The sequence below is a fragment of the Oxyura jamaicensis genome, chromosome 1, assembly GCF_011077185.1.
Source record: "Oxyura jamaicensis isolate SHBP4307 breed ruddy duck chromosome 1, BPBGC_Ojam_1.0, whole genome shotgun sequence".
Lineage (NCBI taxonomy): Eukaryota > Metazoa > Chordata > Aves > Anseriformes > Anatidae > Oxyura > Oxyura jamaicensis.
In genome coordinates, this window is record NC_048893.1 from 72,000,736 (window position 1) to 72,020,279 (window position 19,544).

The window sequence follows — 19,544 nt, forward strand, 5'->3', positions numbered from 1 at the left end:
ACATTACGTAAAGACACTCAGCAATATCTATTTTAAAGTGATTAAGCAAGCCCCCATTCTTCTATCCCTGGTTTCACTGTCACATGGCCAGATTCTGAAAATGAAGCCAGTTTGGGGTTGTTTGTTGTTAGTTTTGAATGTAAAAATGTCTGGGACAAATATTTTGACAATAATCCTACAAAACTGTAGACTTTATGTATCCATTTTGGCACTTCACAGTGCTGACTTGCATCTATATGTTATTCTTCAAAGCTCACAGAGGTGATACCTCAAAACTGAAACAATGAAGACTAAGGACATGGAGCCCATTTAGTTGTGGAGCCACCCCACATCTGCCTGTGGTGCAAAATCTCTCTGGTGGTCCCACTGTTGGGAGTCTTACTGATGAAGCAGTAGCTCTCACAGAGTTGGCAGATCTCCCCCGCAACTGCACACCAAAACTAATCTGAAGTGAAGCTTTTAGAGTTTGAAAAAGTTCATCTAGGGACTATCACCATGATATTTTACAGAAATTCACATGTTCCTGGGGGAAGGCAAAGCAGAATGCCTAAATATTGTTGCTCAAATGCATCCATAGGCTAAGCTTTTGATAAATATCTATGCTAAAAATAAGTTGACGAACTTATGCAAAGGGACAGCAAATTGATATAAGTTCGAAGTCATCCAAAAATTTAAACTAAAAGCTCCTATTTCTTTATATTTTGTTCTTTTTACCACTGCAAGTCCAGTGCTAATAGTCATGTCTGCTTTCACATACCTTTTAAAGTTGTTGTAGTAACTTCATTTTAAAGAGAATTGGTGGGGGTGACATGGCAGAAGGACTGTTTGCATGCTCAGCATGTTGCAATATCAAAGGGGACTGCTGCATTCTTTACTGCACAGCATAGGCACATTTTCAAAATTTTATTTTAAGCCGAGATCTGCAGGAAATTTGTGGGCTAGGATGTAAGGACTGTGTTTTGCTGCCTAAAGGAAAATGACTTATTTTTTCTACAACTTGGATTTCAATGTGAAACCTGTCTCATGTGAGATCTTTTGGGATTGTTTTTGAGGCATTTTGAAAAGGTCTTATGAAAAGCAACTGAAAAATTAAGCATAGTTGTAAAATGCTTCCAGATGATCATGCAAAAATCAAGCTTAGAATACTGTGTTTCAGTCTCTGCTTCTGTGGTCCTGAGAGGCTGGTCTGTGTTGTTGCACTAGAAGCAATGTCAGTATAGTGATCCTGGTTGGGGGAAGAAAGATTTTGGTTTATTCAAAAGGTGTTGTTGAATAAAAGAACAACTTGCAGTGGTTGCTGCAAGAGAAAATCAAATGTTCAATTTTAATAGTATTCAAATGCCCTATTCAAAGTCTGAATTTTGCTTTGTTTTTCTTTCTGGGAGAAAAACCTGGAATCTTGGGACTAGCAATTATAAGGATGAATAACTGCATAATAAATAGTAATCTGAGCCTTGGTAATTAGACCCTGCAACATTTTGATTCTTAAATGAGAATTTGGTTCTAAATGAATACACCAGAGAAGCAAGCAATGTATAACAGACATAAAGAAGTAGCTTACAGTTGTCTTTGTACAAGACTGGTGTATGTATGGTGTGCCTCAATGCAGAATTCACACTGTATTTTGCAACAGAGAACTTAATAATATTTATTTGCACTCAAATATAATCTAGAGGCCCCTGCCATAGCACATATGTATTGGATGCTCAGTGACAGACTGACTTAGCTCTGAGGTGTCTGTAGTCTAAATAAGAAAGGTACCAAGGACATGGCCACAATAACAGAGGACCTCAGAGTCTAGAAAGTTGTGTTCCTCAGGTCATGCTGTGTACCGCAGGATAAAATCCTGGGGAACTGTCTGTTCAAAGTGAAGTTTTATGTATAGTTACTCGCATTTAATAGTCACTGAGATTACATTTGAACTACAAATTAAACCAGATTCAGGCAAACAATATGATTCTTGTTAGTTTTTTTTAAACAAAACTGAATTTCTAAATTAGAAAATGGATTGCACTCTAACAGTTTAAGAACAGCAGTCCCTTCTGAGTTCCTTAAATTCCTAATATTAAAATTTTAAGAATGAATATAGTACCATATGTAAGTATATAATGATTACTCTCTGTTATTCTACTTATATGTGAGGGAGTATTTTCTGAAAGAACTGTTGAAAGGTATTAGAAATAAACTTTTTTCAGCTGATTGTTCACATAAAAGCACCTCACTTGATTAAATGAGCCTTAGCAAATTACTGCCTGGAGGCTAACAAAAATCCACAAACCCAAGTTTAAATCCTGCATGTAAGAGTTTATGTGCATCATGGATATCTCTGTTTTCACATCCTTTATTAAAATGAATGACTTTCTCAAGAAAAAAAAAAAAAAAGGAATTTTAATAAATAAATTTATTGATGTGTGATATGCATTTAGGGGAAAAAAAATGAGAAAAAAAATGAAGCTCAATACAGAAAAAGAAAGTCTAACCTTTTTTTTTTTTTTTTTCTGTTCTGAACCAATTCCCAGGAATATGTTTTAAAACTGGAGTAACCTTCTTCTATCAAAACTCAGATATTTTTCCCCCATTCAATGTGTTGCAATCTTACAGCAATTGTGCAGCATAACTAAGCATTATAGAATTAATTTGGCTTATTTTTCTGTCCAGTATCTTGTCTTAGCTTATTTTAATCTGTTTTTTTAACTTATAATGAAGGTCCTTCTGTGGATGGAAGCAAGCCCCAGATACTTTGGGATTCATGTCTTCCTTTGACCTATCTTATACCATTTGCAAGCAAACCAGATGTCAGTGATAAATCCAGTGCAATGACTGCTGTAGTCTTGGTTTGTTATTCTCCTGCACTTTTGTCATTGTATCCATATGCTGATCCTTGCTTTAGACGAGAATGCTGTTTGACAGGACAGCCTCATACATTTGCACGTTCCCTTGCAGAGCAAGGGTCCTACTTCCTAGAAACTGCTGTAGAACAAATACTATTACAGGTATTAAAATCTAATTCGCTTAACTGAAAATACATGGATAAGATTAATGTATGGCATGGTTGAGAATTACATTTTTAAAAGTCAAAAGCACTGAGGTATCTCTCAACCTTTTCTCTAATACGAGCTCTGTGCAGACCCCCAGGTATTGGACAAGAACATTTGATGTGTTTGGCTTGCGTTTTAAAAACTTTGTTTTGGAAAAGGGCGTGCTGACTGTTGAGTGAAAACTCTTAAGTATTTACCCATTTAAATGGCTTACATTCAGTCCTTCCAGACACAGGAAAAAAATGAGCTTATGCCAACCCTCTCTTATTAAAAATTATGATTAGTTTGAATTTTCATTTGATTTTTATCACTCATATTTCCATTACTTATTTGGAAGCAGAACACTAGACATTATAGATAGGATCAAACAGTTTTTTCATCTTACCTGCCTGCAGCAGGTAAGAGCTTCTGAGGAGAGGTGTCCCTCTGGTTCTGACATACTCCTTTACCTTTTGTTTGGTGCTCTTTGCCTACCTCTTGGCTGTATGCTCCCATTGCTTACCTTGCTCAGCCCTCTTTCAGCTGATTCAAATTGCTAACCAGACATAAAAGTAACTCAGAAAAACAGAATGGTTGCACTGCTTTTGCAGTAACAAGCTGGAACAGCTAACAAAGGGGTTTGAGTGCTCTCCTGCAAGGAGGGACCTGGAGGAAGCAGCAGTAGCTTCTCCTTCCAGCACAAAAGAGCTGATAGATACATTCAATTCCTGTGTAGGGTCACAACTTGGATAACTTGTCAGTTCTTTGGCTTGGCCCACTAATTAGCAGGATAACCAAAAATTTAGTTATTTTTCTGAGGCCTGTTATTCTGAGAAGCGCACCCAATGGGAAGGGGGGTTGTAATTTCTGTTTCCAACAGCCAGCAGTTGGGTCAGGCTTGCACAGACACCTGTGAGTTTCTTTTGCTCAAGTCCCATCATACTCTACATTCTGCTGAGCTAATTCTCTGCCAGGTTATGGAGCAGATGACCCACAGGAAAGTATTTGCTGCCTGCTGGTGCTGTCCCAAGAGGGGAGCAGAGGGAAGGAGGTGGCTGTGGAGTGCTGCTGTTACGGTGACTTTACAAGCTCAGCCCTCTCTCTGCAGTTCAGATGCACACTTACGTTAGCACTGGGCTGCAGCTCTGGTGCCATAGTGTCAGGAATCGTTGGGATGATAACAATGAACTGAGCAATACGTCTTGCCAAGTCTTGGTCTTGCTTTGTGCAGCAGCCTATGTTCCTGTTGTGCTTCACACTTGGGATCTGATAAAATACTTTGAAGTAGCTACTAACACATAGTAATGTAATTACATAGTAATGTAATGACTTGCTCCATTCTCTGTCATCTGAATTGGATCATCAATATGTCTGCTTCAGTTTTAGTTACTTCATGTAATTCATCAGTTGGCAACCAATGAGGCAGACCTAATATCTCCTTTTTTTTTTTTTTTCCCATTTAAAGCATAGAGCCTGAGATGACTTTGATGACTTTGATGACTTTGATCCAAACTGAAGTTTAAGAAGAGAAAACTAAATCCTGAGGACAGTCAAAATATTTAGTAAAGCAATGGATCTATTAAAACCTGGAACTTTAGCTCATGGCTTGGACTGGCATACACTTCGTTGGATTAAAAACTGGCTGGGTAGCCACACCCAAACAGCCGTGGTTAATGGATTTAAATCCAGTTAGAGGCTGGTCACCAGCGGAGTCCCCCAGGGCTCAGTAATAGGGCCAGTTCTCTTCAATATCTTCATCAATGATCTGGATGAGGGGATTGAGTGCGCCCTCAGTAAGTTTGCAGATGACACCAAGTTAGGTGCGTGTGTCGATCTGCTCGAGGGTAGGAAGGCTCTGCAGGAGGATCTGCATAGGCTGGACTGATGGGCTGAGGCCAACGGTATGAAGTTCAACAAGGCCAAGTGCCGGGTCCTGCACCTGGGGCACAACAACCCCAAACAGCGCTACAGGCTGGGAGATGAGTGGTTGGAAAGCTGCCTGTCAGAGAAGGACCTGGGAGTATTGGTTTATAGTCTGCTGAATATGAACCAGCAGTGTGCTGAGGTGGCCAAGAAGGCCAACAGCATCCTGGCTTGTATAAGAAACAGTGTGGCCAGCAGGTCCAGGGAAGTGATCGTCCCCCTCTACTCAGCTCTGGTGAGGCTGCACCTTGAGTACTGTGTTCAGTTTTGGGCCCCTCACTACAAGAAGGACATGGAGGTGCTCGACCAAGTTCAGAGGAGGGCAACGAAGCTGGTGAAGGGTCTGGAGAACACGTCTTAGGAGGAGCGGCTGAGGGAGCTGGAACTGTTCAGCCTTGAGAAGTGGAGGCTCAGGGGCAACCTAATCACTCTCTACAGATACCTTAAAGGAGGCTGTAGTGAGGTGGGGATTGGCCTATTCTCCCACATGCCTGGTGACAGGACGAGGGGGAATGGGCTAAAGTTGTGCCAGGGGAGGTTTAGTTTGGATATTAGGAAGAACTTCTTTACTGAACGGGTTGTTAGTCACTGGAATAGGCTGCCCAGGGAAGTGGTGGAGTCACCATCCCTGGAGGTCTTTAAAAGACGTTTAGATGTAGAGCTTAGGGATATGGTTTAGTGGAGGACTTGTTAGTGTTAGGTCAGAGGTTGGACTCGGTGATCTTGGAGGTCTCTTCCAACCTAGACGATTCTGTGATTCTGTGATAATTGGGATGCATTAATTTGCATTCATCGCATAATCTTTTCCCCTAGCTTTAGCCCTACAAGTTATTTTTTCTTGAATACAGATATTTTGGTAGCACAGGCATTTACATATGGATAGCTTACCCAGTTCATTTATGTCCCTTTATCCTGGCTTTTTGTGTGTGTGTGCTTTTGGCCATAATCAGTTAAGAATCCAGCACTCGCTTACTATATTATCACATACCAGATATATGAACTGGGCTAATCCAATAAGTTTGTTCATCTTGGACTACAGAACTGAGTTACTGTCAAAATAAGCTAACTGATTTGCATCCACATACTGCTAGTTTGTCTTTCTTCCATTAACTAGCAGTATACTGTGGTAGTAACCTTATTGTTACCAGTAACTGGCATTTGAGCCAGACTGGTGGGTTTTAATCCTAGGATAATGTAGTTTTATGGACTGATCAGATGACGTGGAATGAGACTGAACATTCAGATTGATGAGTCTTTGCGTCCTCAGATCAAAGAAATGATAAGGAGAAATTACAGAGGTGATTAGCAGTGTGTGTGGGGGTTACCTGTAGCTAAATACATGTTTGGAAAAAGTCTCCCCGAATTTTTTTAAGCCTTCTGTTGTTTCCTAGAGAAGAATGGCATTTGGCAACATTCCTCTAGAAATCAGTTATTACAGCCTGCGTCTAAAGCCACGTGAGATAGATACAATTTTCACTGATTACCAAGACGAGAGAATTCCCTGAATGTGATGTGTAGTCTTGGTGATAAAATCTGTTTCATTGCTGAGCTTTTTTTGAAATGCTGCTGTCACACGAGGGTTGGGGGGAAGCTGAAGAATTGTAATCACAAGTGAACAGACCTGCAGTGCAGTGGGGTTCTCCTGCCTTCCAGTCTGTACAGTCACACTTCCTGAAGCGTAATGCTGATGTTTGTTTCATATTGCTTTTTTATTTTCTATCTTTTTATCTGTTGGTTTATATTTACTTTGTTACTCTTATATATATTTTTTTCTGGCTTTATGCTTACACAGATTTGCTCAAAGGAAACTCTGACTTTATGTAGAGAATATAGGATGTGTTTTGAAGCAGGAGAAGTGCTTTCTTAAAATCTCTTTTTCAATAAATCACTATAGACTACTGACAGCAGCTTCTGATTCACCTGAAGTCAAGTGTCTTTCATTGAGAGTCCGGTCTGTTATGCAACAGTAACCTATGTGCATTTGATAATGCAATGCTTGTACATCATAATTGTAATGAAATGGCATGCGTTCCTCTTTTTTTCTAAAGCAGTATAGCTACATTTGTACAGCCAGAGTTAACTAGACATAAAGTAACTCTCATTCAAAGAGGTACACCATTGCTTCTTGCTGTAAATATAGCTATTTGTTTCCTGATTGGTGTCATAAATATAAAAACTGTAATACATTAATGCTTTCTGTTCCACTGACCTGAACGTTGTTGCTCTAATTCAACTGATTCTGGTGATTTTGATGCAAGCTATGTGGATACTGGAATGTATCTGGTGACTGCAAGCTATGTGGATACTAGAATGTACTGGAATACTCTGCTGCTGCTCACTCTCAGAACGTTAGGTGCAGAATGCCATGGCCCAGGGAGTCACCAGCAAAATGCACCCAATATGTACTGGGTTGTATACCTATACAAATCTGTACTGCATTGTCATAGTAAGGAGAAGAGTAAACGCATCGGAATATAACAGGGAGGGAATTCAAGCCAGACGAATGACACTTCTCTCAGTTTAAAAGTAGACCTGTTGATTTTACATTTCCAGGATAAAGGTACAGACTTATGCATACAAAGCTGATCCTTATTGGCTGATGAAGGTATCAGCTTTCACCTTAACTATATCTTTAATTTCAAGAAATTTATATGTGAAACATCATCTCTGACATTATGCTCTGAAAGCCCTTGAAAGCTGTTTTGATCCAGTGAGACATTCTTGATATATGAAGGTATTAATAGCTGTTGTCTTGTCATAATCAGGTTTAGACAGAGCAGATTGCTTCTGTGAAAATGAGGTTTCCAGTGAGACATAGCATTTGTGTCTGGCCTAACCTTAAAGTCACTTTTTTCAACCCACTGTAAGCTGGAAAGTTACAGAAGTTGACTGAACACCTAGCTGGCTTCATAGCCACCAAGTTTGACTAATTGTTACAGGAGTGTTCTGTGTGGGCATTCCAGTCTGGGAGATTCCCTGCAGACAGCCCCTGCACAGGACTGTTCGTAGGTATTATCTCCATGCCTCAGTGTGTTGAGTACTAATCCTGGGAGGACCAGGGGACTGCTGTATATGAGGATTTGGCAGAACAGCAGGTCAAGGAGACTGTCCCAGCCCAAGACCCCCAGGACTCTTGTTGTCATCCAGACAGCAAATGGGTTTATTCAGGAGGTTCTCCATGTGAGTCTTACTGTATTCAAAACATCCCAATAAATCAGGGTTTTTAATAAACACTCTGTGTCTATACAACACTTAGAGAAAATTTATGTCATGATATGAAGTTACAATATGATTTGAGGGCTTTCTCTCAGACTTTTTCAGTTTCATTTATGCATCATTGCAGATTTTATCCTGCACAAGGCTTCTCTCGAAAACAAAGAATGCAACAGAAGGCATTTCTGTAAAATGCACATTTCTGATTAAAGATGGCATACTAATAATATGCATCAGAGAGAGAATGCTCATGAGTGAGTCTTGTTAATTGGATGCTCAGTGCATCCCACTGAACACTCCACATGCATCCCTTGTATTGCTGGTACAGGATAACAAGATTTAATATTATATATTTCATCATAACTAGTTCAGCAATAAGCTTTCTGTTAAACAACCAACATACACTCCAACCCATATATTTAAAACTTTTTTCTATACATTATTCTTGAATAACTGAAAGTCTTAGTAAGGATCTCCAAACTCCCATAAAGGGTGACCAAAGTCTACTAGTAAGGAATATAGTTGTTTTGTGTTTGCACCCAGGTGTTACGCTGATTTCCTAAGAGTCTGTGCCTGTGAGTGGCATTCACCATTGGTATTTGTCTGCATGTAGTTCATGTCTTCTTAAATTTTGAGTTAGGTGAGGTTCACGACTTGGCCAAACTACAGAATTTTGCACTCAAAAGTGATTAGTAACAGTAAGAGTAATTAACTGATGTTACTGCCAACAAGTAATCTGGAATGCCCACTGGAATGTCACCAGCTGGTATGGTGTAATAAAGAAAAGATGCTCAGGACCACACCAATGACTACAGAACTGCAGAATCACACAGAAGGGCTAAGGCTGGAAAGGCCTTTTGGAGGCCATTTGGCCCAGCCCCATGCTCCAGCAGGGCCACCCAGAGCAGGCTGCCCAGGACCACGTCCTGGTGGCTTCTGAAGATCTCCAAGGAGGAGACGCCACAACCTATCTGGGCTGCCTGTGCCAGTGCTCCATCACCCACACAGCATGGAAGGGCTTCCTGATGTTCAGAGGGAACCTCCTGTCTGCCAGTTTGTGCCCACTGCCTCTTGTCCTGGCACTAGGCACCCCTGACAAGAGCCTGGCTCCATCCTCTTTACAGCCTCATTTCAGGTATTTATACACACTAATGAGCTCACACCCTGAGCGTCCTCTTTTCTCAGCTTCTCCTCATAGGAGAGGTGCTCCAGTCCCTTCATCATCTTTATGGCCCTTTGTTGTATTGTCTCCAGTATGTCCATGTCTCTCTTGTACTGGGGGTCTCAGAACTGGCCATAATACTTCATACAAATTCTGGATCTTTTTGTGGACAAGGTCTAGGACCATAGGGGAGTTCCTGGGAACTCACTGGGAAATTTGAGGGTGCCTGCCTCCATCAGATATGGGCAAGGAAAAGGGAGCCACAAGGCTGTGTGCCTGAGGAAGCTCCATCAGCTTCTGATGAACTTGGCCAGCTGCCCTTGACCCAGAAGCTTTGGCTGCAGCTGCTGCTTCTGTAGCACTCATGAGTATCAGCTGAAGCTCATGGCCTCGTTAGTCATATTAGCAATGACAGTTACAGAGAATTATTCCAAAACATTTTGTCCACAGTAATCAGCTGCTGTCTACTGCAACAGCACTTTATTAGGCCCAGCTGTAGGAAGGTACCTATGAAATACACCATCTCTTAAGTCTCCTACCCCCTATTCTCACATTATGCATTTCAAAATAACCAGTTTTATCCATACTGATATTAAAGCATTTATCTACATCCTGAGCTGTCTGAAGAATAATTGCCCCAATTGCCTTCCAGTCATACTGGAAGGGCTGTTAAGGCTCTCTTTAATGATGCTTTCAAAAAATCGTGCTATCCATATTTCTGTGTGTAATTACATATTCTGATTTTTTGTTTATCCTTAGAGTGCCAATGAATAGGTTTTTTGTCTGTTTTCAGTTTTGAAGATCTTGACTATAGCATATTAATGTATGTTTCTAAAACAACTTACATACTGTATTTAAAATGTGCTTAGAAAGTTGTTGATACTATACCTCCAAGAAAAAATATCAGTAATATGCATGCTAACTCCTGTGCTGTCTGTGAGGATGCAGTAAAACCTTTTGTGTATACACACGTCATAGTGAATCTTCTGACCAAGTGAATCTTCTGACTGCCAAAGTCCAAGCATAAAAGATTCCAGTAAGATAATTCTGCTGGTGAAAAAAGGTGGGAAAATTCTAGCTGGTTATCTTTTCAGGAAGCAGCCTAATGGGCATTGCAGGCAAGTTTTAAACCAAATGAACACAGCTGCCTAAAAATCATGCAGTAGAAGACCATTTTGTTGAAAAATGACAATAGTTAATGAACCTTAAATGTTATGACTCCGTAATTTTAGATTCAGTAATAAATGTTGTATTATCACTGAAGACAAAGTAGAACTCCAGAATATTTTGCTCTTGAGCAGAAACAAATGAGCTGATATACTGGGATAGGTCAAAGACCTTTGCACCTTCCATCCGACAGGAGTCAAAACGAGATGCTTTGGATAACAGAGCAATACTTTCCTATGCAAACTCTTGAGCTTCGGTCAGTCAGCAATTTAGGGACTTCCTGAAGTGCTTTCCTTTCTCTTTGACAACAACTGGCATACATCCTCAATACATCTGCATAATACCACCTGCCCTTTGCAACATAATTTGCAGGGAGTTTCAAAATTTTAGAGTATTTCCTAAGTCTAACTTTAAAACTGTTATCTGAAGATTTAGCCTGGTTTCCTGAAGTTCCTGCACTGTCAGAAACACAGAGTGGTAACTATTATCCTCACCATGCACAATGTACAGATACTCTTATCTAATGTCCTTTTAGTAATTTCTTTTCCATGCTGAGATGCTCTAATACATTTGCTCTTTCTTTCTTCAAAGATCTTAGAGCACTTCTCTGATCATGTGTCACCACTTCTGCAATGTTTCCAGATGTCTGAGATGGGCTCATCACATAGAGAAGATGTGGTTGAGATGTGGAAGCACAATGGATAAAAACAGTGATATAAGGAAGCTGTTTCATCCCTGACAACTCATTTTTCTGTTTCTGAGAGTTGAGGTTAAGTTCAGGGAAAACTATCCACAATCACGAAGACCTTGGTCCTAGTCAGTTATTGTGTATATAATAAATGTAATATTTCCCACCACTAATTTCTAAATTAATTTAATCTGCTGTTTTTTCACCAGGTGGCTTACTCTTGTGATATCTATGCATAACCTTATGTTATCTGTTTTGGTTCAGAGGATCCTGAACAAGTCCAGTAACATTAGCCACCTGTAGTAACCACAGTGTTCATCCTGTCTTCAAAATGTTGTATGAACATGCTGAAAAATTTGATCCGTGAGATATCTTGGTGATAACCTCGCTTCACTGTGGAACCTGAAAGTGTTTTTCTCTTTTAACCTTTTCCTCCACGTTACTGGTTTGTGACAAATTTGGGGATGAAAAACTGTTTTGGACAAACTGAATACATGTGTTTTCTATTAATAATCCCGTCATTTTGGTCAGCTATATAATAATGCTTTGTGGGCTGCTTAAAATTGTTATAGAAACAGTGTTTTGCTTTTAAAATCGAGTGATTTCTTTCTGCAATAATATGTTTTGAATGCACATGTGTTTGAATGTTTTGAATGTGTTTTTTGAGGGGGAAAAGCAAGGGGGCAGGAAATAGAAAAATAGGGGAAATGCTGTTGTAATAAGAAAGACAAGAGGCAACTCTCCATTACTAAGTATCTCCTCGCAAAGCAGTACTTGAAAACAGGAAGGTACAACCCATGTGGATAAAGCCATCCCAGCTGACTTGTACATAGACACTTAAGCTCTAAGTTGCTTGACTTACAGATACTGTTTTTGTGAACTTTCTTAACTGTGCCAATATTCTGCTGTGGAACAGACTGTTGTCTCTATTTGTTTCTCCAGATTTGCATCATTTCTCTATCCTCTTGTTTGTTTTTAGGTGGCATCTGTTATGTCATTATATCAGTGAATTCAGAGCTCCTAAAAGCAGTAAAACAGTAGTACTAGATTTTATTGAAGTGGTGGAGCTGCATGCTTCTGGTGGAATGCAGTATCTGGTTTAAGGTAAAATCATGTGATGCTGTGGTCTGAATTTAATGGTTTTTGTTAAGGAAACGACCCTTCAGACCTCAAACGTGTTGAAGACCAGTAGTATACTGTACTATGCTGTTCAAAACAAATGCACCAAGAAAATAACAGACTCACTTTTGTCATGCAAAAGGTCATGCATTAGAACTAGAACAGATTTAATGGAGACTGTCCTGGCACTCATGCACAGCACCAAGCTGTTCAGTAGTCTTATATCCTGTCTTATATCCTGGAGAACCCCCCAAAATATAGCCCATACTTCATTTTAAAAAATATTTTTATTTTAAAATGACACCTTGAACATCTGTTCATTGATGCAGAAGAACTGATGATATCACCATGCTGAGGAAAAAGCAATACTCCCTTAGAAGTTTGCAGCTGCACAGTTCTGTGGTGATGTCTCAGCTTTTCTTGCATGCATTAATAACATTTATTAAATAGCATTAGGTAAGCACAGTCAGTGAGTTTTGTAAAGGTCATTCAGAAGTGAAGTGGATAATTCAAAAAGACACTGTCTTTTCTCCAACAGATGAGTCTTGTCTATAGTACAGTTAACAAAACATTGTTGCGCATCTAATTTTGAAATTATATGAATAGTTTTTAGTCTAGGCATACAATTTTAACCTTAAACATCAAGTAATTTATCAGCTTCCATTATTTTTATGTAAAAGGTCTTACGTAGAACTTATTTTTATGTGAGTAGAATCACCTTTTATGTAAATTCTTGCATTTAGATACACAATGCTTGTAAGTGGGGATCTGAGTACCTTGCCTGAACATTAAGAAACAGCAAACTTCTCATAATACTTCTCATTAGGTCATGTAAATAAGTTCTGCAAAATATCATCTGGTAAAGTATGTTCTTCTCAACGCAAGATTTTGTAGCAGACTGGGTCTTGTCTCCATTTTACTTGTTACGCTGAGACAGAAGCTTATTTCCTAGCTTTGCACATACCGTAGTGACCAGGTGATTTAGCTGACTGCTCTTTTAAGCTCTTCCCTGCAACTCTTTATGACTATTAAGGACCTTTCACAGATAACTTTCTCTCAAGGCTTGCTCATTGTGTTGTAAGGCTTTTTGTGTTCTGTAAAATGTTTTTGGTTTTGGTTTTGTTTTCCCCTGGATTATTTTTATGCTCACAGGAAGGGCACAGATGCACATCCATCTGCCTAACAACAGTGATCCAGCAAAAAGCTATGCTTATATTTTTGCTGCTTTGGTTGTTGTTGTTTATTTTTATTTTTATTTTATTTATTTTACCTGTTATTTGCACTGCTCTTGACCTTTCTTTCAGCTGAAGATACCAATATCTTCATTCTGATAAGGACTGTACAGAGCCTTCTAGTGGAAAGTCTTTTTTGCATCCTAAAACTCTCAATTGCAACTTTTGAGTCAGGAACACCTCCAAATGTTATAAATATTTAATGGCTTTGACAGTCAGGTCACTTCTACTTGAAATGTGCATGTAGCAGCCTTGTATCAAGCATCATTGCCTGAAAGGTTGTCTGTGAACCTTTAATGTTAGTGGATGCAGACAAAGAAATCTATTTGGTTTAATTATCTGTGCAATATAACACCATTGAGGGAAATATTCTCCTCTGGCTCCTAATCCTCCTTATCTTTGTTATGTTTTTAAGCTGAAAGGCTGAGTTTCTTTCATAAATTGCCTGAAGCTTGTTATCATGGGAAGCCTGTCACCCATGATTAAATGGCGATGCAAATTTGTTTCAAGAATAATTCCTTTGCATTGAGGTACCAAAGTTGCATTACAACTCATGTTTCTACAAATTGACTGTAGGCACAGGATCTACTTCCAGATGTTTGACTGTTTCCATGTCTTCTGCTTCTTCATTATGTATACCAGCTTTTATTATTATTTTTTAATAGCCCAGTAAAGAGAACCATGCCAGCTGTAAGAAGTAAATTTTTGCTGGCAGTACTCACATGTATGGTGTGTATTTTTGGAATATTATGATGATCTGACGTGTTTTTTTTTTAGATTCTGAAGTACCTATTTTTCATAAGTGCAGACATTCTAATAAAATAAAATGCAATATTGCTAACAGTTCTGTTTTGAAATAAGCTTTTCAAGGAACTATTGCAATGGGAGAATTTAATGGTAAAATGTAATCTTTCTGAAGTACTGTTATCAGTATTAAATAATTGCAATAAGCTATTCTGAGAATAGCAAATGTACAAGTGACTTAGTCAGTGCTCATTTCTTTTCATTAGTAGGATACACGACTTACAGATTTGTGATTTCACAGTGAGAAGAAATGACCAGACTGTTAAAATGCTTCTGAGTATTCTAAATCATTTCCACAGTAATGCAGTGAGTCCCAGCCAACACAAAGTGCTCAGCCTTTGAGCACAAATTTGATGAAGATTCAAAAATCCTCTGATGAGGGTTCAGAGGAATTAGCTATTCTCCAACCTTGTAAGGATTTGTCAGTCTCCATCCTGAATATGTCAGTGCCTGCTTTAGCACACGTGTAAGGAAACAGGAAAACTGGATGTCAGAGCAAGTGGCACCTAAAGAAAGAAAGAAGGCAGGTGCCTTACACTTTTGTGGGTTTTCCAGATTGGGATTGATGATCATTTCCATTAAAAGCTAGGCTATTATTTAATTTGAATCTGAATTGTCTTTAGAGCTCCCCTAGTCCTGCAGACCCTTTCAAAATGCTTATCTTTTAAAGAACCAAGAAAAGCCAATATTGCATGTAGTTCCTCTAAAAATGTTCTCTGCTACTTCAGATGTCGGACTTTGCAGTCCTGGGCTTGATCTCCTGTTTTGATCTAATGGGCTGGTGTCCGAGTGACCCTCCAGGAATGCTGAGAAGACAAACATAGAGATTTTGCAGTAGCTGAATAAGAAGTGAGTTAGAAAGGGGTGGTAGACGGTGAGACATATGTCTAGTAAGTACTTACCTTTAGTAACCGGCTTTAGGCAGTTAACATGAGATCAGACACTGCTCATCTTAATCACCTGTTAAATCCTTCGTGCAGTTGTTGATATCCAGGAAACCAAACTGGAAACTGTTTTAAATATTTATTTGCATCAGATACCAGGCCAAGGAACAAACAATATCCAAAGTTTACATCCATCCTGATCCCAGTTTGGACTGGCAACTTGACTGTTTTTAAGAGCAGAATCTTTGAGCCCTTGGAATGCACTTCCAGAAGAAAACCTCACACCAGAGACATTAAAAATGGAACTTGAGAAAGGGTTCAGCAAAGACCAAAGAGAACAATCCTACCCTGACTGTGCAGTGCACAAATAATGATTCCCCTTGTTTATTCCTATCTCTCTCTTCCACAGCTTAATGATTGTGGTCCTTATGTCCCTGCTGCTGTATTTTGTGTCTTCCCTCCCCTCCCCTCCCCTTTCCTCCCCTTCCCTTCCCTTCCCTCCCCCCCCCCCCCCCCCCCTTTCTTTTTTTGTGCTGCTCAGAGCAGGGAAGGTGCATGTGGTACTTAATGGCAGGTATAATATTCTGATCCTTACGGACTCAGATGTCATTTTGACATTTTCCTGACTCACTTGTTGCCTTTGTGTCAGCTGCCTTCATAAACCCAAAGGCAAAGGCTTACTTCTTTAATGTAAAGGCAATTTCAGGTATATAATTAGCAGGTGCTATGTTGGCCTGGTAACCACTGAAGTACTAAATTAAGAATCACCAGAAAATTGAATTACTCAGATGTATAATGGTTACAAGGATCACTTTTCTCATCTGTCAATTGCAATCTGTTCCACTGGCAAAACCAAAGTTTGCTGACAGAAGAATGCAACCCTTGCTGTTACCTCCTGTTAAATGCCATTGCAAGAATTTATTGAAAAGGGCATCAAGAATAAGAGCCTGCCTCTTGTTGGTTTTTCATGTGTCCCCAGTATATGTATTCAAGACCAAAATGTATTAATTCCAGTTCTCAAGAACACATTTATGCTTTGCTAATTTAGCTACCTTTTAACATCTACATGCTTTGGTTATTTGCTACATAATAATTTTGGCAATAGAAACTGGGTAGTGCTCACCATGCCAAGACTATTTACATCAACTCTGCCATATTTACTTAAAAATTCTGCAGCAATGCCAGTACTAAGATTATCAATTTTTTATGCAGCAAAGACCATATATGAAAAAGGTGACATTCCCACCTGGGTTTCTTGGTGCTGCATGAAGAAAGTAAATGCTGCAGACAAAGTATGTAGCTGGCATGTTGGGCTTGGTACGTTTGTGCTATACTCTTTCTCTTTACATGGTAGTTTGTTCAATTTTTTCAATCATTTTATTGCATCGTATTAGTGCTCAGGAAAATAGAGCATTCAAAAAGTCAAGCATTCAGTGTTGGGCTGTTTGCTGATGTGCAGCAGGTGATGAAGGCAAGCCAAACGGCAGGTATTTGCAATGCAAGAAGGCTTGACAAATCTGCTCCATCACTCGTGTTGGTGACAAAGGGCTCTTCTCTCTGCTCTTTCAAAGGCTGACTTTGTTTCAGCTGTCTTATTTTGGGGGTTTAATGACTGTAGTGATCCATGCTTTCTTCCTTCATGAGGTAAAAAGATGTTCAGATTAAAACAAACTCAGATAAAATTAAACCAAAATTAAACAGACAAGGATAAATTGTTCACAAGTAATTTCATGTGCTTGCATTATCAAAACTTGCAAGGGGAAAAAAACCCTGCAATTTTAGTGGTATTTTGTACAGTAAGTAACATTTAGATGAGCACATCCACAGGAGCCAATAACCATTTGACAAAGGACAGCAAAAGTTGTGAGACACTGGAAGATTTCTGTTGCACTTCCAAGTGCCCACCTTCGAACTTGGAAGTCTGCAGTAATTACTTTGCCATCAAAGTTTTTCTCTTCACTCCCAGAGGTGTCACAGCACTGAAGTGTGCTTCAGATCTTGTGCAATTTGCATGCAGTTTGTGAAAGAGAAAATGCTGCTGTTGTTTCTAGCTGCTTGGAGACCAACCAAGGCAGGATGTTCATTTTAAGTAACTGTTTTACACAGGCAGTGAAGGTTTTTTTCATAAGCCTGCTGTGCCTGGCAGCAGTTACCTTTAGGGTTGAAAGAAAAGCATCTGATCTGCAAAATACAAATCCCTTGTTTGTAACTGGAGGTAGATAAACTTTTTCTCTGTAATTCAAGAGGCATTTGTTATATTAAGCTACAGAAATGAGGAAGCAAAGGTTCTCTTGCTGTGATGAGAGGAAAATATCTCATGGCTCAAAGGTTCTTTTGTGATTGGATGTGGACGCCAGCCTTGCTGAAGAGATTCGGTCGAAGTCCCTGCATCTCAGACAGGTGGGATCTGCTCCACTTTTGTTTAGGGCTCTGAAGGAAGTCATTTTCTCCCAAGGTCCCTTCTAGCCTCAATTTGTCCAAGGTGGAAAGATTACCTGCAGGCTATGAATGGGCCTAGAAACTTAGTGACTCTTTCAGTAATCAATTTTGTCTTTATCAGTATGTTATATAGGGTAAGCATAAAGGTGGAGTTTCTGTTATAAATCTATTATATACACACGTTTATTTAAACTTATTATCTCTCAAAGTTAGGAAATATATTCTACTCAAGGCCAACAGAAAAAAAGCAGCAGTTTGAGAAATACAATAAATGGAAACATTACAATGGCTAAGATGACTTCTTTATAAATTACTATTTCTTACATGAAGACTCATATTTAGGTGTGATCTGCTATGAAATATAGGAGTTCACTTACTTTAGTACTGGTATTGTGACTTGTATATACAGACATGAAATATGATACTTAATGTAGGTGGATCTTTATTTTTTGGTTTAGTGAGGCTTTCTTTAACTTTCCTTCCTTTTCTGAAGAAAAAAAAAAAATAAAAAAAAACATTTTAATTAGATCAAAGCTATAGAAAACATCTCCAAAAATGAAGGGTAAATCCTCTATGTAGTAAAGGATGATTTTTAAAGGTACAATATGCACATCTTAAAAAAAAATACAGATAGCTGAGCAATTAGCTGAACTCTTCTACTTTTCCTACAGGGGAAAATACTTTGGACCATCTTCCCATACTCCTTGTGGATATGCTGTTAACTTTTTCTTGGTGAAGGAAGTAGAAAATTACCTTTCCTCTTCCCCTGTCTCCTATGCTATTTATTATTATTATTTCATACCACAGTTTTAGTTTTACTGTTACAAGAAGTAGCAGAAAGCAGCCACCACTCACTCATTCTAGTACAGGGACCGATCTCCCATTATGTTCACGTCTATCTATACTCAATAGCTTAATGGAGACAGCTTTAAAAAGGAGCATTTTTTTTCCTTGGCACTTTTTCTGATGCACTCTGCAGTATTTCTGCCATTACAGTTTTTTCAACTTTAGCTCATCCCACATCTGGATCTCCAAGATTTTCCTGTAAACATCTTCATTTTTCTGTAAATATTTCCTTCTTTGTATGCATCATATTTCAAAGAACTGCCTGCTCTGCCTACTGCTTTCCATGTTTCATTTTGCAGAGCTTCTCCTGGACCATACAGTGAGCCTGACATGGTAAATTTTGTACTTTTGTATGGTATGTATGGCTAGGGTATGTCTTCGTTCACATCAGTGTGAAGGGAACCACCAGCACTGATGAAGATCTTTAGGCACAAAGAGAACACTCTTGTTTCACCACTGCTTACTGTCCCATTTTTTTAGGACATCTGCTTTGTCATTGTGGCATTTATTTTGAGCCCAGATCTATTCTCCTTTTTTTCTGAGCTAAAGAAAAGCATCCTCATAAATTTAAATGGCTGTCAGTTGTACAATGCCACCTACAAAAGCTAAAAGGCTTCAATCTCAACTCATCTAGTATCTGTAACATTCAGTTTAAGAAAAAAGGTGAAGGTTATTGAAGACCTTGTCTTACTCTAAACTTTACCTCAAACCAATCCTTGTAGTTTTATTGGAACTCATCTCACAACCAGAAACTTGCAGGTAGCGCTGTTGCCTCTTGCTGTTGGCTGTTGCTGCCTTCTCTTCTCAAACCACATCCTGTGATTGATTTCATTGAAATTGATAAATTCCTTCTTGCACCTGACAAACAATTTATTGGGGCAAAAACAACCAACATTCAATCACTATCCAATCCTTCATTTGGATTTCATGATGGCTTTCCAAATATTGGGCACTTCTTCTCCCAGGTTATGGGTTACATTAAGGTGAGAGTTTCTTTTGTTTTTCAAGGAAGGCTACTGCTTCATCGCAGTGTAAGCCAAACTTGCAGAA

General features: G+C 39.1%; 1 long non-coding RNA gene across 1 annotated transcript; it reads right to left on the reverse strand.

Moving 5' to 3' along the window:
- Positions 1-12,355: 12,355 nt before the first annotated feature.
- LOC118179015 lies at positions 12,356-17,653 on the reverse strand. Its single transcript, XR_004756350.1, has 3 exons — positions 17,144-17,653; positions 14,734-15,335; positions 12,356-12,640 (listed from the first exon to the last, which is right to left on the reverse strand). It is a non-coding gene; the product is annotated as an uncharacterized LOC118179015 (long non-coding RNA).
- Between the last annotated feature and the right edge of the window lie 1,891 nt (positions 17,654-19,544).